Genomic DNA, 23,672 nt, shown 5'->3' with positions numbered 1-23,672 from the left:
TCTTCTTTGTGAAGCAGATTCCAAAGAATCATATGATCAACTGTACGCCATAATATCACCATGACAACAAATAAAGGCTTGACCGATCTCGCTTGGCATGTCCTGAGTCTATCTCATATATTAGTTTCGCCTTTTAAGTTGAATTACTGGAATAAACGAACTTTCCCATGATATTCTAATTTTCTGTACACAAACCTCTGGTATACCAAGATATACAGTCATACCTCCGCTTGCGTATCCTTCTGCTTACATAAACTTGGGGATACCTAAGCGACAAACCCAGAAGTACATTTTTGCCGCGCGCGCATTCGCGGAAGCAGTCTCTCCGGTTGCGAGAACCCCGGGATCCGGCCGGAGCTCTGGAACGGATCCCGCCAGCAAGCGGAGGTACCACTGTGTCTGGAATGGCGTCAAGTGCAGTTCTGGAAGAGGAGCGGCTATGTCTTCGACTTAATTCAATGCCACCCCTCCAATGAAGGGAGAAGAGACTGTCCATCTCTCTTCATGAGGCAAAGTGAAGCGGCTGCCTCAGTTCCCCAAGCGGCAGAGGGAGACACGGAGTTCTCAACCCAGGACTGAATCCCTTGCGATGCAGGAAGGAGGAGGAGAGTTGGACTTTCCACCACAGCCTGGTCCCGACTTGGGTTTGTAACCACCGTATTTTTCGCCCTATAGGACGCACTTTTCCCCCTCCAAAAATGAAGGGGAAATCTGGGCGCGTCCTATGGGGCGAACGCAGGCTTTTGCTGAAGCTTGGAGAGCGAGAGGGGGCGGTGCGCACCCACCCCTCTCCCTCTCCAGGCTTCAGGAAGACACCCACAGCGTGGGGAGCCCTGCAGGAGTTCCCCGCAGGGCTCCCCACGTTGCGGATACCAGCCTGCCACCCAGTGCGCGAGGCGCAGAGCGCCCCACGCGCCGGGCAGACATCGGCCAGCCCCACAAGCTTGGGGGACAGCAGGGAGGCGCAGCGCCGCCATCCCGCTGTTCCTCAACCTGTTTCGGTTTCCCCGACCTGGTTTTTTTTTGGGGGAAATAAAGGGAATTTTTCCCCCCTTTATTTCCCCCCCAAAAAAACTAGGTGCGTCCTATGGGACGAAAAATACGGTAATTCACTTGAGCACCTACAAGCCGCCAGGTCCAAGAAAAACTAGCTTGAGCTATTCCCCGGAAACCTTCAAAGGTTTAGGGTGGGGGCAGATCACAAAATTGGAACGGGAAGACTTCCTAATGATCTCTGCTCTGGACCGCGATGTTGAATGGGCCTTCAGTGACTGAAACAGCTTTGGGATCTTATAGATCCAGCTGAAACAGGGATTTGCAAGGAACTAGTGCACACATCTCGTTTCGCTCACGGTAATTTCCGATTTCCTTCCTGTTCAAGGGTCTTCTTGATCTTTGGGAGCTGGAGATTCCTTTCCCAGCAGACTCTCCCCACCAAGGCATGTGCTCCCACCTCCTACAAACGGAGTTTGCGCCTCCCAGCAGAGTTTGGGGCTCCACTCACTGGGCGCTCGTATTTCACACAGTCAGGCCACGGATCAGACCCTGGCCAGCACCCAGGAGATTCCCTAAGAGAGAGAGAGAACGGTGGCCTACCTGCTGAGGGATCCAGTTCTGGATGATGTCCTTGTTCTGTTGGCATCAGAACCCAAAGCTGCTTTTTGGTGATCTCTGCAAGGAAACACAAAGCAGGTCTGAATTGAGGCCACTAGCAGCAGCAAGAAGTAAGCAAGTATTGAGTCAAAACATGTATTTTGCAGTATAGAAGCACAATTTCAGCTCATATAAGCAGGCCAACACAAGAACATGCAGGCAATGCAAGAAAGGAGACTGCTATCAGGATCCTACATTTTGTTCACAGGTACATCTCAGAAAAAAGTTGCAGAAGCTACTAACCCCATGGGGAATAATAATAATGAGCTATTATTTATACCCCACCCATCTGGCTGGGTTTCCCCAGCCACTCTGGGCGGCTTCCAACCAAACACTCAAATACAACAACCTCTTGAACATTCAAAGCTTCCCTAAACAGGGCTGCCTTCAGATCAAGGATCCTGCGTGATTTCTATCCACAAGATCCCACCCACCCACACTACAAGAGGAGAAATCAAACTCTCTCAGGTAGCCCTGTTTCCATAGATAACACTCTCAGTGTTTTATATTATTATGGAATTCATTTCCACCAGGCCCTGGGGGTTTCTTACTGCAAAGGAACCACAGGCGGCAAAGTATTCCAAGGCTTACTATAAAACCCCCGACTCCAAAAACAAAAAGGTCAAGGGCGAAAGCAGTCAAAGAACAAGGAGGTATGGGGGGAAGTTTGAATGGCTTAGAAATTCAGGGAATCCTACCCGATGCCGGTGGAGAAAATGGAGCAGGGAAAATCGTTCGGAGGGAGTCAGCATTTTGCAAAAGTCTAGTGAGTAAGAAAGGAGAAAAAGGGTCTCAGCTCCCCGAGGGGCAAGAGAGACAAGACAAACTTCAATGTGAGATCTAGACAATGTTTTGAATTCCCGCGAAACTCAGCCCATTTGGGAGGAACTTGGCGTTTTGTATATACTGTACTGTTAAGGCACTTTTGGAAACATTAGCTTGGAAACATTATTAAGCCCAAAGACTTATTGGAACAAGGCGGTTGTTGGAAACATCCGAGAGACATTAAGAAGAGCTTTGGACTGCAGAGAAATCAGAGATCAATATCTAAGAAGTATCAGAACTGATCGGTTTGGGACCTTTTCCACACTACCCTCTGCGAAAAGCGGTGGGGGAATGAGAAGTTATTCTCCCCCTTATTAGACGGGGTACAAATAATAAATTATTATTATTATTATTATTATTATTATTATTATTATTATTATTATTATTATTTTTCGTTACAGACGCTGTGCAGAAGGAGGGATTCGATCAGGAGCTGAACAGGGTGTGCGTGGAGATTTGTATTTGTATTTGAATGTATATCTGAATAGAGACACTCATTGGCGAAAGAGAGAACAGCAGGATAAAGACAATGCGAAAAGTCAGAGGGACATAAAGAAGCCGGAAGAAGGAGGGAAGTCAGCTCTCAAGAGCAAGTGTAAATGTAAAGTGTAATATATTATGTGTATGTATAGTATGTAACTAAAGCTAAATAAATAATAAAGGTCATTATTAAAAAAACAAGGAGACAGGTGTCAAGAGAAGTGTCTGGCAGTCGTGCTTCTGGGATATTTGTGTACATATAAAAAAAATCATCCCCAATTAAAAACTAGACAGTCACGCTGACGCTCCTCACCTAGCAGCCTTGGGCAGTCCAGTTGTGCCAGATGCAGAAGAAAAGACAGAAGAAAACACAGCGTTTGTCTGCTATTTCTATCTTCCATGGCCAACCACTAGCCTCCGAGGCAGCTCTTCTGAAAAAGCCAGAACAGAACAATAACCAAACCCACAAACACACACAGAGACCTACTCCCTGCAACAAACGCCACAGATATACAGAAGACATCCCAAAATATATGTACAGTGGTGCCTCGCAAGACGAAATTAATTTGTTCCGCAATTCTCTTCGTCTTGCGGGTTTTTCGTCTTGCGATGCACGGTTTCCCATAGGAATGCATTGAAAATCAATTAATGCGTTCCTAGGGAAACCACCTTCAGACCAGGTCCGGGGACAGTCTGTCCCCGGACCTCTTCTGAAGGCTGGGGGGGGGGGACAGGGGCTTTTCTTTACACTGCCAGCCTTCAGAAGGCTGTTCTGAGGGCTGGCGGTGGGAGGGGAGGCCCTTCTTCCCACCTCCCGCCCTGCAAGCTCCGGGCGGCCGTGCTTCGGGTGACAGGCTGCCGCCCCAGGCCTCGCTCACCCGGCGGGACCTCCTGCCGGGTGCACGAGGCTTGCAGACACTCGCCCGAAGCAAGGGGAGCTCTCCGAAGGGCTCCCCGTGCTTCGGGTGACAGGCTGCCGCCCCGAGCCTCGCGCGCCCGGCGGGACCTCCTGCCGGGCGCGCGAGGCTTGCAGACACTCGCCCAAAGATTTTAAAATGCTGGGGGTCGGGAGCGAAGCGTTCGCTCCCGCCCGCCAGCATTTTGGGATCGCCTGGGGCAGCGGAGAAGTCTCCGCTGTCCCGGGAAGGCAGGCGGGGGGGGAGCAGGGACCTTTGCCCCCCGCCGGCCTTCAGGAGAGGTCCAGGACCTCTTCTGGGGGCCGGCTGTGGGCGAAGGTCTTTGCTCCCCACCACCAGCATTTTAAAAGAGGTCCCCGGAGATTTCCCTATGGGCTTTCGTCTTGCGAGGCTTTCGTCTTGCGGGTTTTCCGTCTTGCGAGGCATTCGTCTTGCGGGGTACCACTGTATCCTTCCATTTGCACTAGAGATCATGTGAACAATGCTGATGGGGGGGTCTGTTTCAATCGCTACTCTCTGCTGCTTTGTTGAGTTATTTATTTTAAGCCCCCATACGCAGCTTTTAAGGCATAAAAAGCATTATTAGAATAGAAATCAATACTAAAGTAAACAGTGACCCCGTGTGGCCAGTACTGGAATAGAATTCATGATAATTTCTAGGTGTAAGTTATTTCCACGCAGGAATTTGGATCTGGCTTTTAAATTATTTCCCCTTTCAAACTTTTCATTCATCTCCTTTATTTCATTTGGACTCTGAAGCATACAAACAAACTTTATCTCAGTGGATCCAGAATTAGTACCTGGCCCATTGATGTAGCCAAGGGGGAGCGGGGGGGGGGGGAAGGACTCGAAATCCTTAACTATCTGACCAATTCCATGGGCTCTGCCCCCCTTTCCAAAGTCCTGCCCTCCAACAAAGGCCCTGGCTTTGCTGATGACCTGGCCCCAAGCTTCCTGGCGGAGTCAAATTTCTCAACATTTCACATTATGTGTCGTTTCAGGATTCTTCACATGAACACCAATTCTGGTTTTGAGAAGACAAATAGCTAACCAAGCTTTAAGCAGCCTTCTCTCCCACCACAAACTAGTTCTCCCTTCAAAGGAAGCATTTCCTTTAAAAATGGAATCAGAAAAATGCATTTCACCACTTTGAGTTCAGCCCCAAATCTACCTCTAACCTCTCAGTTCCAACTGCGGAGGAATGGAATTTTATCGGGAATATTTTATCTGTTTGAACTGTGTATTTCCCCTTCGATGGCCTCGAGTCTTAGGAAGTGAGATTCCTTCCTGTTCAAGGGTCTTCTTGATCTTTTGGAGCTGGAGATTCCTTTCCCAGCAGATCCTCCCCACCAATGCATGTGCTCCCACCTCCCACCAACGGAGTTTGCGCCTCCAGGCAGAGTTTGGGGATCCACTCACTGGGCGCTCGTATTTCACACAGTCAGGCCCCGGATCACACCCAGGAGATTCCCAAAGAGAGAGAGAGAACGACGCCCTACCTGCTGAGGGATCCAGTTCTGGATGATGTCCTTGTTCTGTTGGCATCAGAACCCAAAGCTGCTTTTTGGTGATCTCTGCAAGGAAACAAAAAGCAGGTCTGAATTTGGGCCACTAGCAGCAGCAAGAAGTAAGCAAGTATTTGGTCAAAACGTGTATTTTGCAGTATATAAGCACAATTTCAGCTCATATAAGCAGGCCAACACAAGAACATGCAGGCAATGCAACAAAGGAGACTGCTCTCAGGATCCGATTTCTCATTCACAGCCACATCTCAGAAAAAAGTTGCAGAAGGTACTAACCCCATGAATAATAATAATAATAATAATTTATTATTTATACCCCGCTCATCTAGCTGGGTTTCCCCAGCCACTCTGGGCGGCTTCCAACCAAACACTAAAATACAATAACCTCTTGAACATTCAAAGCTTCCCTAAACAGGGCTGCCTTCGGAGGAAGGATCCTGTGTGATTTCTATCCATAAGATCCCAAAGAGTCCCAGCCATTTGTGTGTTTTCCAGCAATACTGGGAAAGACATCGATAGGAAAGTAAACAGTGACCCCGTGTGGCCATTTCTGGAAAAGACATTGAGAGAAAAACAAACAGTGCCCTCGTGTGGCCAGTGCTGGTATAGAATTCATGATAATTTCTAGTCAAAATAAAAAAAATTCCTTCCTGTAGCACCTTAAAGACCAACTAAGTTAGTTCTTGGTATAAGCTTTCGTGTGCATGCACACTTCTTCAGATACACACTTCTTCAGATACTTCAGATAATAATAATAATATTATTATTATTATTAATAATAATAATAATATTTTAACATTTAATGATAATAATAATGTACAGCTTTTCCCCAGCCACCAACAGAATATTTAAAAAAGGAGAAAACATCATAGGCGACAAACTTCCCTCACCCTTTTATCAGAATAATCATTATAATAATAATGATAAGAATTGAAAAATGAAGGAATATCCTCATTTATTCTCCTTTCCCAGCCGCTCCCCACAGAAACGCGACAAAACATACTATATGACAAACTTGGCCTCCTTTTCTAATCATCATCATCATCATCATGATTTAAAAAGTAATGCTAATAATATTTATTGTTACAGATAGGTAGCCGTGTTGGTCTGCCATAGTCAAAATAAAAAAATTCCTTCCAGTTAGACATAGATAGGAACATAAACAGTGCCCTCCTGTGGCCAGTACTGGAATAGACCTCAATGGGAAAATAAACAGTGACCCCGTGTGGCCAATACTGGAATAGACCTCAATAGGGAAAATAAACAGTGACTCCGTGTGGCCAATACTGGAATAGACCTCAATGGGAAAATAAACAGTGCCCTCCTGTGGCCAGTACTGGAATAGACCTCAATGGGAAAATAAACAGTGACCCCGTGTGGCCAATACTGGAATAGACCTCAATAGGGAAAATAAACAGTGACTCCTGTGGCCAGTACTGGAATAGACCTCAATGGGAAAATAAACAGTGACTCCGTGTGGCCAATACTGGAATAGACCTCAATGGGAAAATAAACAGTGCCCTCCTGTGGCCAGTACTGGAATAGACCTCAATGGGAAAATAAACAGTGCCCTCCTGTGGCCAGTACTGGAATAGACCTCAATGGGAAAATAAACAGTGCCCTCCTGTGGCCAGTACTGGAATAGACCTCAATGGGAAAATAAACAGTGCCCTCCTGTGGCCAGGACTGGAATAGATCTCAATGGGAAAATAAACAGTGACCCCGTGTGGCCATTACTGGAATAGACCTCAATGGGAAAATAAACAGTGCCCTCCTGTGGCCAGGACTGGAATAGACCTCAATGGGAAAATAAACAGTGACCCCGTGTGGCCAATACTGGAATAGACCTCAATAGGGAAAATAAACAGCGCCCTCCTGTGGCCAGGACTGGAATAGACCTCAATGGGAAAATAAACAGTGCCCTCCTGTGGCCAGTACTGGAATAGACCTCAATGGGAAAATAAACAGTGCCCTCCTGTGGCCAGTACTGGTATAGACCTCAATGGGAAAATAAACAGTGCCCTCCTGTGGCCAGTACTGGAATAGACCTCAATGGGAAAATAAACAGTGACCCCGTGTGGCCAATACTGGAATAGACCTCAATAGGGAAAATAAACAGCGCCCTCCTGTGGCCAGGACTGGAATAGACCTCAATGGGAAAATAAACAGTGACCCCGTGTGGCCAATACTGGAATAGACCTCAATAGGGAAAATAAACAGCGCCCTCCTGTGGCCAGGACTGGAATAGACCTCAATGGGAAAATAAACAGTGACTCCGTGTGGCCATTACTGGAATAGACCTCAATGGGAAAATAAACAGTGCCCTCCTGTGGCCAGTACTGGAATAGACCTCAATGGGAAAATAAACAGTGCCCTCCTGTGGCCAGTACTGGAATAGACCTCAATGGGAAAATAAACAGTGCCCTCCTGTGGCCAGTACTGGAATAGACCTCAATGGGAAAATAAACAGTGACCCCGTGTGGCCAATACTGGAATAGAGCTCAATAGGGAAAATAAACAGCGCCCTCCTGTGGCCAGGACTGGAATAGACCTCAATGGGAAAATAAACAGTGCCCTCCTGTGGCCAGTACTGGAATAGACCTCAATGGGAAAATAAACAGTGCCCTCCTGTGGCCAGGACTGGAATAGACCTCAATGGGAAAATAAACAGTGCCCTCCTGTGGCCAGTACTGGAATAGACCTCAATGGGAAAATAAACAGTGCCCTCCTGTGGCCAGTACTGGAATAGACCTCAATGGGAAAATAAACAGTGCCCTCCTGTGGCCAGTACTGGAATAGACCTCAATGGGAAAATAAAGAGTGCCGTCTTGTGGCCAGTACTGGTATAGATCTCAATGGGAAAATAAACAGTGCCCTCCTGTGGCCAGTACTGGAATAGACCTCAATAGGAAAATAAACAGTGCCCTCCTGTGGCCAGTACTGGAATAGACCTCAATGGGAAAATAAAGAGTGCCCTCGTGTGGCCAGTACTGGAATAGACCTCAATGGGAAAATAAACAGTGCCCTCGTGTGGCCAATACTGGAATAGACCTCAATAGGAAAATAAACAGTGCCCTCGTGTGGCCAGTACTGGAATAGACCTCAATAGGAAAATAAACAGAGCCCTCCTGTGGCCAGTACTGGAATAGACCTCAATAGGAAAATAAACAGTGCCCTCCTGTGGCCAGTACTGGAATAGACCTCAATGGGAAAATAAACAGTGCCCTCGTGTGGCCAGTACTGGTATAGACCTCAATGGGAAAATAAACAGTGCCCTCCTGTGGCCAGTACTGGAATAGACCTCAATGGGAAACTAAAGAGTGCCGTCTTGTGGCCAGTACTGGAATAGACCTCAAAGGGAAAATAAAGAGTGCCGTCTTGTGGCCAGTACTGGAATAGACCTCAGTGGGAAAATAAACAGTGCCCTCCTGTGGCCAGTACTGGAATAGACCTCAATGGGAAAATAAACAGAGCCCTCGTGTGGCCAGTACTGGAATAGACCTCAATGGGAAAATAAACAGTGCCCTCCTGTGGCCAGTACTGGTATAGACCTCAATGGGAAAATAAACAGTGCCCTCCTGTGGCCAGTATTGGTATAGACCTCAATGGGAAAATAAACAGTGCCCTCCTGTGGCCAGTACTGGAATAGACCTCAATGGGAAAATAAACAGAGCCCTCGTGTGGCCAGTACTGGAATAGACCTCAATGGGAAAATAAACAGTCCCCTCCTGTGGCCAGGACTGGAATAGACCTCAATGGGAAAATAAAGAGTGCCCTCCTGTGGCCAGTACTGGAATAGACATTGTTGTTGTTTAGTCGTGTCCAACTTCGTGACCCCCCTGGACCATCAATATTATTATATATTATATTATAATATTATTTTTGTTGTTATTATATGATTGTATATCCTGTCATTTTATCCAGGCACCCCCAATCTGCATCCCTCCCGATGTTTTGGACTACAATTCCCATCATCCCTGACCGCTGGTCCTGTTTGCTAGGGATCATGGGAGTTGTAGTCCCAAAACATCTGCCGGGAGTCCCTGTCTGGGTTTGCTGGGAATGCGTGGTATTAATAATAATAATGATGACGAGGAGGATGCTTCAATTTGAAGAATTGTTACTAGTTTTGTAATGATTTCCCCATCCTAAATTTCTCAAAGCTGCCTGGGAGGAAGGGAGGGTATAGTATAATATATATACACATATTATACATATATATAGATACACACACACACACACACACATAATAAATATATACGTAAATATACATAATAAATATAGACATTGGCTCGACCAAATGACGTAAACCATTCCTATCAGTTTGCCAAGAATTTCTCGATGGCTCAAGAAACCTCATTTTGGAAATTTCTCAAGTCCATCCTTGATCCCGTTTCTGCCCCCCAAACTATCCCTTGGCGGGGAGTTCCAAAAGAGGGAGATGCTCTCTGCAATGGAGTTTCGAGGGCAAGTCTCAGGGGGCAAGCAGGTGGATTTTGAGGGCAAGCCGAGCCGTGGCTCCAATTCGAACCCGGGACCTGAGCCCGTTGCCCCACAGGCTCTTTCCCCTCGGCGAGGCTGGTCTGTGCCCCCAAACTCTGCGGACACCTTCCAACGCCTGCCTCTTCCCTGATCAGCAAGTGTTGGGCAGTTCCCCAGATGGTCGGGTTGGAGAGCAAGAGGCTGGGAGGGCCCAGGACGCCAGAAGGTGCGGGCTGTGAATCAAGTGGCAGGGAGTTCCCAAGGAGTAAACTTCCCCATTTTTGGTTTGGGATGCGCCATTAGACAAACCAGCCAGCTCCCTGCCTCTCTAATTCACCGGGCATTCAAGGATTGGCTTGGAAATTAATTCTCTTTTTTAATTCAGGCCTCTTCCAACACATTGATCTCAAGATGTAACGTGCAAGTCTACCCCTTTGGGATGCTAATTCATCTCCGCTTGGATTATGTGGATAAATCGATAGGTGGAAGAATTAATTCCCTGGTTAAAGCAATGGTTCATCTGAAGAAATGAAGTTTTCCACAAATTGTTAGTCACCCTTAGAAAAGAAAAAAGGAGACAAACCTCACCAACATGGGGGAAGCCAGAAGGTGGTGCCCTGCCCCAATCAAATAAATAACAAGACTTTACTGTATTTTTACTGTACTGGACTGTGCTGGTTAGGGGGGTCGGGGGGATATATCAGGACTGGGGTGGTTTAAAAATGTTCTTAAGTGTTTGGTGTATATTTCTATTTTTCCCCTTTTACCTTCATGGCTTTTCCTCCCCCTCCTCTTCTCCCTTCGTCAGGCGAAGTTTCTTCCTCCTTTTCAGAGCAGGAATTCAGACCTAAGAAAGATCAATAATGGCCATTATTTTCACAAGAAGGGAAAGAGGGGTCCCCGTCCAAGCAGACCTAGAACATGTCCAGCCCAGATTGCAGTGGGAGAAAGAATCACGGGGGAAAGGAGCCAGTGTTGTAAATAAAAATATGCCCTTTTCCCTTATGGGGTATCCAAGAGCCCATATAGAGTCCTTACATAGGTTCCCTATTGGTAGGAGAAAATAACAGAGGCCAACCAGAGAATATTGAGAAGCAAAGCAGCTAGTAAGCTTGATCTTTATTGATCTGTTGCAACAGGGTACCCCCCTCACACGCAGGAGAGGAAGAGGACCCAGAACAATGGCCTGCAAGGCCTTATAAAGACTTTTGAAATTCCCCTTCTCTAGATCAGGACCACCCCCAGAAACATTATGCATACATCACAGAAGGGGTGTAACCTAAGACCACCCCTCAGATACATCCCACCTACATCACAGAAATTTAAATGTTGTTTTTCTCTTGTCCTTGTTTATCTCCTGTCTAGCAGGTAACTTGATTGGATTTTCTGGGGAGCCTGGCCATTCTTTTGTAGTGCTAAAATACTTATTTCCTGGGCCAGGTCACAGGCTCACACCTTATTCAAACACAGATTAAAGGAAGAGACAATGGGGAGGCTTTTCCATTTTTAACCTTGCAGAGAAAGGATTTGGTCAGTTTAGGAATCAAAATGGTTCCTGTGCTGATCTATGTATGTGCAGTTATGAACATTACTATATATCTAAAACCATAAAATTCCTATCACAATATTCCCCCCTTTGGGGCTAGAATTTTTCTTAAAAATTTTTGCCCCACAAATAATAACATCGTATGTTGTAAATGGATGTCTTTGTATGAATATATCATAAAAATAACACATGTTGCGTTTTGCTACTAAATTACTTGTGGCATTCTAACACTTTGGGAGAGACCATTTACTCAGTAGTGTTCTATGCTTTACACCTAGCAGGAAGGTAAGGTCCACTAATGACTGAAAAGTGCAGTTTGCTTCCCCCCCGCCATTTTTGTGTTCTCAGGTGTCAAGGTAGCTCTTCTGTGGTCTCACACTGACATAGTGCTACAGCAACACATCCCTTCTGTTGAATCCCCTCAGGGCTTTCATTTAACCATGTCGCCTGGCATTCACCATAGCTGGCACAGGTTTTGGGCATCTCGTGAGGGAGAGGTCTTCGCCTTGGCCTTTAGCTATGGGATTTTATTATAGGCTGTGGTCTTGCACTCGCACAATGGGAAGTTGCTCACTTGCACTTAAAGGACCAAAAGCTAATTGCAGCCTGGATACACTTGCCCAATTCGAACTGAGTCCAATTTGAATTTATCTTGCCCCATGGTTCTCAACTCTTCAAACCAATCTGTTAAAAGAAAACCATTCTTAACAAGGGCAGTTGTCCAAATAAGTCAATTTAAGTCTATAAGGGATCATTCCTGCTAAACCAAAGCATATCCACCTTCATGTTTCTTGGAAGCTTCTCCTTGGTAAAGCAAGTTTTAGCACATTTTTTTAAAATGGGTAGGGAAGGTTGGCATAGTGCCAGGTGGGACAATGAATTGTGGTTATCTAAACATTGGACTACACAATAGTGTGAGCTATTGGAAAGTATAAAATGCATGAGAATTCTCCACTGGTGTGTAAGCAATAAGACATTAAACATAAAAACAGTTACACACAATATTCCCCCCTTTGTGGAAATTACACTGTCAGACACATTTCAACATTCTTACGTAATAACACATAATACAAAAAAAAAACCAACTAATTAAATATCTGTTACATATCTTGACACAATTGTGATCTTTTACGTATGTATCTTTTGAATCCTGGAGCACAGTCTTAAGGTTCAAAAGTGGGAAAATGTCCTTGCAATTCAACTCCTCCCCCCTTTGTCAGGTCCACTCCCCCCTTTGTCAGGTCCACTCCCCCCCGGCAGTCTATATCCTTTGAAAGAGATCGCTGTGGGCACTTTGAGAACTCTGTTGTTGCTGGTCTTGTGATGGGTTGACTGAGTTGAGGGGTTGTTGCTGCTCATCATTGCACATCTGTAGAAGTGATATCCTGTAAGGGGCAGGGTTTTGGGGTGACTTAAAAACACAGTTAGACAAGAAAGAGGCAAAAGGCAAAAAGGATGTCCTCCAGTTTCCATGGGAAGCTGCAAATAATAACAAATCTTAGCATATTAAGCATTTTATTTATTTCAATATTATTATCACATTTCCACATAATTACTGTTATTATCTGCTAAGTTTGTTTGCTTCCTTCACTTAATTTTTGTTGTTGTTGTTCTTTTCATATTATCAAATAAAAAATTACTCCACATGTAGAGAAAGAGAACTGTAAAAATACAAGAAAGGTTAAAAAATAAAAGGAAAGCAAAAAATTAGATTACCAGTTAGATGAAAACAAACTTGACACAAAAACATCAGATTCAGAAAAGACCTATTATTAAATATATTATCAAAACCACGCAGATTACTACTAGACTGAAAAAAAATACAAAGGTTAAAAAATACAAAAGAAAGCAAAAAATTAGATTACCAGTTAGATGAAAACAGACTTGACACAAAGACATCAGATTCAGAAAATAACTATTATTAAATAGTACAAAGATATTATCAAAACCACACATATTACTACTGGACTGGAAAAAAAATGGGAAAACAATGGGGAAAACTTAAAATTCACCATGTGCTATCCAATAAAAGAACTTCATGAGACTGACTTTCAACATGTGATGAACATGTCCCCAAAGTAAAACACAAACACACAAAATGAGCTATGAGGAACCAAAAATAAATAAATGCTAAGACACACAATTAATAAGTAACCTGAAGTAATCTGTTTTGGCATTCTAACATCCCAAATGAAAATAAAAGTGTTTCTTGATGTGACATCAGCTGTAATGTTAATAGCGGAATACTGGGAAATGAGTTAATACCAATAAAAATGAATGGCAATTTTAAAGTTGTGCAGGTACCTTGCACTAGCCAAAATGACAGAATTAGTAAGAAATGCTCAGGCCAAAGGTAAACAAGTACCATTCCACAAACAATGTTTGGTTGTGCTTCGATTAACTTCATAGACATCATGGAGAAACTGATTAAATAAATGAAAACAGATTATTTGTAACTTTAAAAAAAAATGTCAAAGGCACAAAGAGATAGAGGTCACTAATACAGCAGGGATTCAGACTTGTTTCACAGAACAGAAAGAAAGTTGCTGTTTGGCTTTTAGGGAAGAAAGACAAAAGAGAAACAAATGCAATTACTTTTTATAGAGTATTTAAATCACTGTTTGCATCCCCTCATTATCATTTGTGCTGTGGGAGAAAAGAAAGGACACTCTGTTAAAAGGGAAAATTATTTCATGTGAGAGGTCTGTCAGGAAGTGCTGTTCCTAAAATGCATAGGCATATACACACACACACACAAAAAAAAAAAACAAAAACAAAAACAAAAACTTATAAAATTTAAATTCCATTGGGAGGCGAACCTTTTGTTAGCAAGACATTAAGGGTGATTTCCCTCAATGGTTCCAAATTTTACATAAGGAAATTTGTATAGGTTTCAGGCTCTCCAAACCTTCTCTCTCCCCCCTCCTTTCTCTCTCTCTCTCTTTTGTAAGCTGATCTAGCCTCTGTGCATGTGCAGAGTTCATGCCTCAGCAAACCTTTTATACAATTGAAAATGTTGCATCTTTTGGCTCAATTAGAATAAGGAAGGGAAAGGTAAGGAGTAGATTTTAAAAATAGGGTTAGATTTTAAAACAAAAAAGAGAAACTCAGCAATTCAAGTATTCACCATTCAGCCCAAGCAAACTGAGACTGCTTCCTTTATGTACAGGAAAGGGCTATCATTATTGGTCATTTTATCTGGTCATTCGCGGAACAATCAACCGCTCTCTTATTTATGAGTAAAAATGGCCAGGTAAGGAGTGGTTTTTTAAAATAGGGTTAGATTTTAAAACAAAAAAGAGAAACTCAGCAATTCAAGTATTCACCATTCAGCCCAAGCTTCCTTTATGTACAGGAAAGGGCTAATATCCCTCTGGCCATTCGCGGAACAATCAACCGCTCTCTTATTTATGAGTAAAAATGGCCAGAGCGTTAGAATTCATAGGATTTTTTAACATTCTCAGTCATTTCAGCATTACCAGTTGTGCTTCAAAACATCATGGCTTTTACCTCTCACCTTTTAAAACTAAAAAGCAAAGCTAGGCTGAATTTCAACTCCATTACCACACCAGAATTTAAGAATTACCCTCCAATGCTTGCAGACACATGGTCTTCCACACAGCCACAAATTGGGAGAGTTGAAAGGGACCCTGGGGTCATCTAGTCCAACCCTAAAATACAGGGTTCATAGCAAGATTTGTACTACCAGAAACACACACATTCACCTCTCACCTTTAAAAACAAAGAGCAATCTGGGCTGGATTTCAACTCATCAGCCACAAATTGGGAAAGTTGAAAGGGACCTGGGGTCATCTAGTCCAACCCTAAAATACAGGGTTCATAGCAAGATTTGTACTACCAGAAACACACACATTCACCTCTCACCTTTAAAAACAAAGAGCAATCTGGGCTGGATTTCAACTCATCAGCCACAAATTGGGAAAGTTGAAAGGGACCTGGGGTCATCTAGTCCAACCCTAAAATACAGGGTTCATAGCAAGATTTGTACTACCAGAAACACACACATACTTATGTACACAGACACAACTGGGGAAGAGATCACAAGCCATGCGCCTATCACAAACCATGTGCCTATCATGTACTAAGGAAAAAGAAAATAAAAGTACCCAACCCTTTTAGCAGATCTTGAAGCTAGTTTGAGTGAGAGTTTACTTCCTTAGACTAAAGAGTGCAAATTCCTATAGAAATTATCTTTAAAAGAAGATTGAAGTTAACATTTTTCCTAAGATAGGGAGAGGATCTTTTATAAAGCAAAGTTTAAACAGCCATAGATTTGATTTAAAAGGAATCCTGAACTTGCAGAGGAATAGTAAGCCTAATCTATGCCCCCCCCCTTTGCAGTTTCCTTTAAAGGAAGCTTACTCGGGAGTAAATTTACCTGGCACAGAATAAGAAGGAGAAGGGGAAAAAACCCTGAAAGAGACAGAATGAAACAAGGGGGGGCATTTTCTAAGAAAAGAGGCCAGGACGTCTTATAGAGACTGATACCAGGAGCCTTACAATAACTCTTCTGTCCAACCAGATCAAAGTTAAAACTGGACTCAGATATTTTTCTTAGAAGGAACACCATACTTTCATAGGCATATGCTTAATGAAATACATACACTGCATTTTAGCTTGAGAGAGCAGTTGGCTCAACTAGGCTTTTGCAGCAGAAACATTAGGTTAACTTAGACTGGAACACAGGTGTACTTGCAAACTCAAAAGTTACAACAAAACATTTACCATTAGACTTAAATCGCCCTCCTCACTTAAACTAGAGGAAGGAGGTGGGGTAATTCCCCTTTCAGAACACAAGTAGCACGCATACAGGATTTTACCACTTGGGAGAAAAACTCTCTTTTAGAGCCTCTCTCAAATAACAAACATTTGCACACTTCATTCTCCATTTTGTCTTGTTTTTAAGACTGATAAGGTTCAACGTGGCTTCCTTAGATTTAGAATTTGGAGCAAGCTTGCATTTTTATTTTAGATGGCACATTTAAGATAAGCAGCTGCTGGATGTTGCCTAAGCACAATTTAAACACTGGAAAAACGTTTCTTAAACACAAATTGAAGGGGACTGTCAGAGTCCAGGCGGGAAGTAAGCACCAACTGGGCTTCTTTCCCATCAGGAGTCTGTGGGTTCATTTCTTTTGATTGAGGTGCACCCATTTTAAGAATTTTAATAGCGCTAGCTTTTATTTTTATACTGCAGTCGGGGTTTTATCCCCACTTTTCAGGAAACACAATAAATAACCCACAGTACACTCAATTTGGACAACTCCGAGAATTAGTACTGTGACACACCGCCGTTCGTCTGGCCTGACTTACTAGGCTGGTACAGCTGTTGGCCTTTCCTGGCTACTAAGCTAACAGTGCGGTCAGCGATCTCAACCCCCCCCCCCTTTGGTCATTACTCAGCCAGGGAGCCCACAGCAACCTCCTGCCTTTTACAATCTAACCTGAGAGTTCCCTACTGGACGCTTGCGTAGCGCAGTGCCAGATTGGGACTCAGAAATGACAAAGAAGGAAAGGAATCAGGTGCCCTTGCTTTCTCTGCTCACAGGTCATCTCTAACAAAGATCGCCATGGCAGAGGTGCGGCTGCACCTGGGAGTTATAGTTTTGGGAATTATAGTTTTCAGTGCAGAAGAAATTGCACAACCTTTCTGGGCAAAACTCCGAAGGAATAGGTTGGCATACAGAATTAAGTGGAAGAAATCACACACAACCTTTGCCTGGGCATACTCCGAAGGGCTAGGGCTGGTGTTGAGATCGAGGGGACAGAAAGAAGAAGGCAATTTTTAGATGAGGAAAAAAGTAGAAATTTTAGATTTGAAGGGAAAAGGAAGAATTAAAGAATTTTGGTTGCTGTGGTTTAGAGACCCCAACCCACTACCCGTGTTTCCTACTTAATACTCACTTCCGCATGCGCTGTTCCTGGTGATCCCACGATGTCTTGACTGGTTGTTTAAGGCCGGCCTGATCAAGATTTGCTTCCTCTGGTTAGCCCCGCTGAACTCCAAGTTATTGCCAGACCCTGGGACCGATGGAAGACTGGTTATTCCTCCTGGCAAACTGCCTGGTGCGCGCTGGATAACCAGTCCTTCCTCGTTTCCAGAATCCGGGTAACCAAAAGTCCCTTCGTGCGTGGTCGCCATCTGTTGTAAATAAAAATATGCCCTTTTCCCTTATGGGGTATCCAAGAGCCCATATAGAGTCCTTACATAGGTTCCCTATTGGTAGGAGAAAATAACAGAGGCCAACCAGAGAATATTGAGAAGCAAAGCAGCTAGTAAGCTTGATCTTTATTGATCTGTTGCAACAGGGTACCCCCCTCACACGCAGGAGAGGAAGAGGACCCAGAACAATGGCCTGCAAGGCCTTATAAAGACTTTTGAAATTCCCCTTCTCTAGATCAGGACCACCCCCAGAAACATTATGCATACATCACAGAAGGGGTGTAACCTAAGACCACCCCTCAGATACATCCCACCTACATCACAGAAATTTAAATGTTGTTTTTCTCTTGTCCTTGTTTATCTCCTGTCTAGCAGGTAACTTGATTGGATTTTCTGGGGAGCCTGGCCATTCTTTTGTAGTGCTAAAATACTTATTTCCTGGGCCAGGTCACAGGCTCACACCTTATTCAAACACAGATTAAAGGAAGAGACAATGGGGAGGCTTTTCCATTTTTAACCTTGCAGAGAAAGGATTTGGTCAGTTTAGGAATCAAAATGGTTCCTGTGCTGATCTATGTATGTGCAGTTATGAACATTACTATATATCTAAAACCATAAAATTCCTATCACACCAGCAGACGACAAACGGGAAGAAATGGGCTTTTATTCTTTCTTCTTTCTGAAGCCTTTCCCCCAGAATCATATATTTATTATTATTATTATTATTATTATTATTATTATTATTATTATGGTGCATCTAGCTGGAAGGGACCCCAAGGGTCATCCAGTCCAACCCGCTGCAAGGCGTTCATTTAATAATAATTTAATAATTTATTATTATTATTATTATTATTATTATTATTATTATTATTATTATGGTGCATTTAGCTGGAAGGGACCCCAAGGGTCATCCAGTCCAACCCGCCGCAAGGCGTTCATTTAATAATAATTTATTCTTATTCTTATTCTTATTATTATTATTATGGTGCATTTAGCTGGAAGGGACCCCCAAGGGTCATCCAGTCCAACCCCCCGCAAGGCGTTCATTTAATAATAATTTTTTATTATTATTGTTATTATTATTATTATTATTATTATTATTATGGTGCATTTAGCTGGAAGGGACCCCAAGGGTCATCCAGTCCAACCCGCCACAAGGCGTTCATTTAATAATAATTATTTATTATTATTATTATTATTATAGTGCATCTAGCTGGAAGGGACCCCAAGGGTCATCCAGTCCAAGGCAGGAATCTGCAAAGGAACCACAAGGGTTCATTTAATAATGATAATAATAATAATAATAATAATAATAATAATAATAATAATAATAATAAGTGGATTAATTGGGATCTGGAGGAATGAGCTGGTTCCAAAACCAGGCAGTGCTTCCTCTGAACAATACACTCTTCAGCTCCCGTTTCCAATACATTAAATACATTAAATACATTAAATCTCTTCAGCTCCAGTTTCCAAGACATTAAATACATTTTCAAGACATTGTTCAAATTTCCAAGACCTTAAAGGCGGCCTGATGGAGAAAGCAATGGAGATCTGAACTTTATTTTATATAAAGAATAAAGAGAATTATTCTTATCCCAGCCCGTTCCTCCCCCCAATTCCAATAAATAAAAATACTATACTGTGAAGGCTGAGGGTGTGATTAATAATAATAATCATAATTTTACATTGAATAACAAGAATTTATTACTATTTTCCTGTATTTTTTTTAAAAAAAACGAGAAACCATCCTCTCCTCCAAACTTCCCTCAGCCTTTGAGCAGAATAACCAGTATAATTATAATGATCACCATTTAAAATCCTCATTTATTCTCCTTTCCCACAGAATATTCAAAACGGGACAAAGCATACTGTATGGCAAACTTCACCTCGCCTTTTCCAATAATAAAAATAAAAATAATTTAAAAAGCGCTGCTAATGATCCTTTATTGGAATAAAAAGCGCGCCAAAACTGCCTGGGAAAGAGCTGAGGAGAATCAGCTGAGAAACAGCTGGGAGGGGAAAAGGCGGGAAAGCGCTGGCCCCGCCCACAGCCCGGCCTGCGATTGGCCCAAAGGCCCGCCTATCGCGGACGAAGGCCCTCAGCCAACATGGCGGCGGGGGCGCCTCTTCTGCCCTTTCTGTTGCCCTGGTCCAAAATGGCCGCCCTAGGAACCCCCTCGCTCAGCGCACGCGCCCAGCAGTAAGCTCGGCGGCGATAGGTCGGCCTTGGGGCCAATCCCGGGTCGGGCTGTGGGCGGGGCCAGGCCTCGGGCGCGTGTTCTCCTCAGCGTCTCCGTCGCCATTTCCTCGAGGGAAGCGCGTGAGGTTGGTCGGGTCCGGGAGACTCTCTCTCTCTCTCTTGGGGGGAGCGGGCGGGAGGGAAAGAAGAATAATAATAAGAAGAAAGGATGGTCCTCATGGCTTTTTCAATTATTATTCTTATTCGAAAAGGCTAAGGGAAGTTTGTAACAGATTACGCTTGGTCGAATTACTTAATATTCTCTTGGGGAAGGGGAAGAAATGAGGATTATCCTTCATTATTACATTGTAATCCTTATTGTAGTGGGTATTCTGATAAAAGGGTGAGGGGAATTGGTCGCTTTATCGTTTTTTAAAACACTCTTGGTGACCGGGAAAGAGTAATACATTGTTATTATCATTAATTTTATTATTATTATTCTTATTCTTATTCGAAAAGGCTGAGGGAAGTTTGTAACATATTACGTTTTGTCAAATTGTTTAATATTCTCTTGGGGAAGGGGAAGAAATGAGGATTATCCTTCATTATTACATTGTAATCATTATTTTAATGCGTATTCTTCTAAAAGGGTGAGGGAAATTTGTCGTTTTATCCTTTTTTAAAATACTCTTGGTGACTGGGAAAGAGTAACATTATAATCGTTAATTTTATTATTATTATTATTATATAAAAGGGTGAGGGGAATTGGTCGCTTTATCGTTTTTTAAAACACTCTTGGTGACTGGGAAAGAGTAATACATTATTATTATCATTAATTTTATTATTATTATTGTTATTATAAAAGGGTGAGGGGAATTTGTCGTTTTATCCTTTTTTAAAATACTCTTGGTGACTGGGAAAGAGTAATACATGATTATCATTAATTTTATTATTATTATTATAAAAGGTTGAGGGGAATTGGTCGTTTTATCCGGGTCTGCATAAAAGGCGGATCTACACGGATCCTCATGGATCCTCCAATTTTTTAAAAATAATTCCAACAAATGCAGTGTCAAATCACACCTAGAAGGCACGCCTACAAACTGGACTATAAAAAACGTGGATCCAACACTTTGCCGCGCTGCAGTACCATAAAAACATGGATCCGAGGCACGGATCCTCATGAATTCATATGATTTTTATATTGAAACAAAATAAAAACACCATGCTACTGTAGACCACATCTTAGTCTGTAGGAGGAACCAAAAAAATCACGCATCCACTGTTTCGTGGTGCCGCAATGGCGCAAAAACATGGTTAAAAAACACGGATCCTCATGAATCCTCATGATTTTTGCACTAGATCAGCCCAAAGTCACCATCAGATCAAAGATCATGGTCATGGGCACAGCATCCACCACAAAAATCACGGATCCACGGCTTCCTGGCGAAACCGTGGCCCAAAAACGTGGTTTTCAAGAACGGATCTTCATGGATCCACACGCTTTCTGCATTGGACCAACCCAAACTCACCGTCAAATCACACATCATAGCCAGGGGCACAGCCTACACCACAAAAAACTCAGATCCACGCCTGCCTGGCCACGCCCTGGCCCAAAAACGTGGTTCCGAAGCACGGATCCTCATGAATCCTCATGATTTTTGCACTAGATCAACCCAAAGTCACCATCAGATCAAACATCATGGCCATGGGCACAGAATCCACCACAAAAATCACGGATCCACGGCTTCCTGGCAAAACCGTGGCCCAAAAACGTGGTTTTCAAGAACGGATCTTCATGGATCCTCACGCTTTTTGCATCGAGCCACCCCAAACTCACCATCAAATCACATATCATGTCCAGGGGCACAGCCTGCACCACAAAAATCACGGATCCACGGCTTCCTGACCATACCGTGGCCGAAAAACGTGGTTTTGAAGCACGGATCCTCATGGATCCTCACGCTTTTTGCATTGGGCCACCCCAAACTCACCGTCAAATCACACATCATTCCCAGGGGCACAGCCTGCACCACAAAAATCACGGATCCACGGCTTCCTGACCATACCGTGGCCGAAAAACGTGGTTTTGAAGCACGGATCCTCATGGATCCTCACGCTTTTTGCATTGGGCCACCCCAAACTCACTGTCAAATCACACATCATGTCCAGAGGCACAGCCTGCACCACAAAAATCACGGATCCACGGCTTCCTGACCATACCGTGGCCGAAAAACGTGGTTTTGAAGCACGGATCCTCATGGATCCTCACGCTTTTTGCATTGGGCCACCCCAAACTCACCGTCAAATCACACATCATGTCCAGGGGCACAGCCTGCACCACAAAAAACTCGGATCCACGGCTTCCTGCCCACTCCATGGCCCAAAAACGTGGTTCCGAAGCACGAATCCTCATGGATCCTCACGTTTTTTGCACTAGATCAGCCCAAACTCACCGTCAAATCACACATCTTTCCCAGGGGCACAGCCTGCACCACAGAAAACTCGGATCCACGGCTTCCTGACCATACCGTGGCCCAAAAACGTGGTTTTGAAGCACGGATCCTCATGGATCCTCATGCTTTTTGAATTGGGCCAACCCAAACTCACTGTCAAATCACACGTCATAGCCAGGAGCAGAGCCTGCACCATAAAAATTATGGATCCACGGCTTCCTGGCAACGCCATGGCCCAAAAAGGTAGTTTTGAAGCACGGATCCTCAAGGATCCTCACTCTTTTCGCATTGGGGCTCCCCAAACTCACCATCAAATCACACATCATAGCCACGGGCACAACTCACAAATCATGAGTTGCACTACAAAAATCACAAAAATCCCCTTACCTGCACTGTTAATGTCACCACTGCAATATTATTATTAGAGCCGATAGGAGAATATATGACTGCCGCATTTTTCGCTCTATAGGACACACTTTTTACCCTCCAAAAATTAAGGGGAAATGTGTGTGCGTCCTATGGAGCGAATGCAGGCTCCTTGGCTTCAGCGATAGCAACACGAAGCCTCCGAAGCGCAGAGGGAGCGCTCCCTCCACGCTCCAGAGGCTACGCATTGTCTTCGCTGAAGCCTGGAGAGCGAGAGGGGTCAGTGCGCACCGACCCCTCTCGCTGTCCAGGCTTCAGGGATAGCCGCCTGAAGCCTTTGGAGCACAGCACAAGTTCCTGCTGATCTCCGAAGGCTTGTGGTAAGCCGCCTGAAGCCTGGAGAACGAGAGGGGTCGGTGCACACCGATCCCTCTTGCTCTCCAGGCTTTGCTTCTCTGGAGAGGCACTGCACAATGTTTCCTCTCTGCGCAGCGCCCCTTCAGTGAAGCTGGAGGAGAAATGGAAGGGGCTCTGTTTCTCATCCCGCTTCGCTGAAGGGGCGCTGAGCGGAGAGGGGGAGAATTTTTTTCTCCTTGTTCTCCCCCTCCTATGGTTCGGTGCGTCCTATAGAGTGAAAAATACGGTATATATTGTACCAAGATATGGTTCATCTTCAAGAACAGATCAAATACATGCCAAAGTATTAAAGAGGAGAAAAAATATGAAACTGCTTACATACTGTCAACTAATATCCAGATTCAAGAAAGACTGTATGGCAAACATACAGTGAAAATCAGTGAAAAGATAGAATCTGAGTCCATCATAACAGAGTTCTACCTTCTGGGTAAAATTTATAAACTATTACTCAAATATGACACCAAGCCCGAACAAGCAAAACCTTATATGACAAAATGGATACAAAAATTTTAAGAGCAGTTCACAGTAGAACAGTGAGAACAATTATGAATAAAGGAATAAAATTTACTGCAAATTAAGCCCTAAAACAAAATTGGTGCAGTGGAACCTCGGGTTGCAGACATAACCCGTGACTGAGGCAC

This window comes from Podarcis bocagei (genome assembly GCF_964188305.1).
Source record: "Podarcis bocagei genome assembly, chromosome: W".
In the NCBI taxonomy this organism is placed as follows: Eukaryota; Metazoa; Chordata; class Lepidosauria; order Squamata; family Lacertidae; genus Podarcis; species Podarcis bocagei.
The sequence above is the reverse complement of the archived record's forward strand: the minus strand, read 5'-3'. Positions refer to the sequence as shown.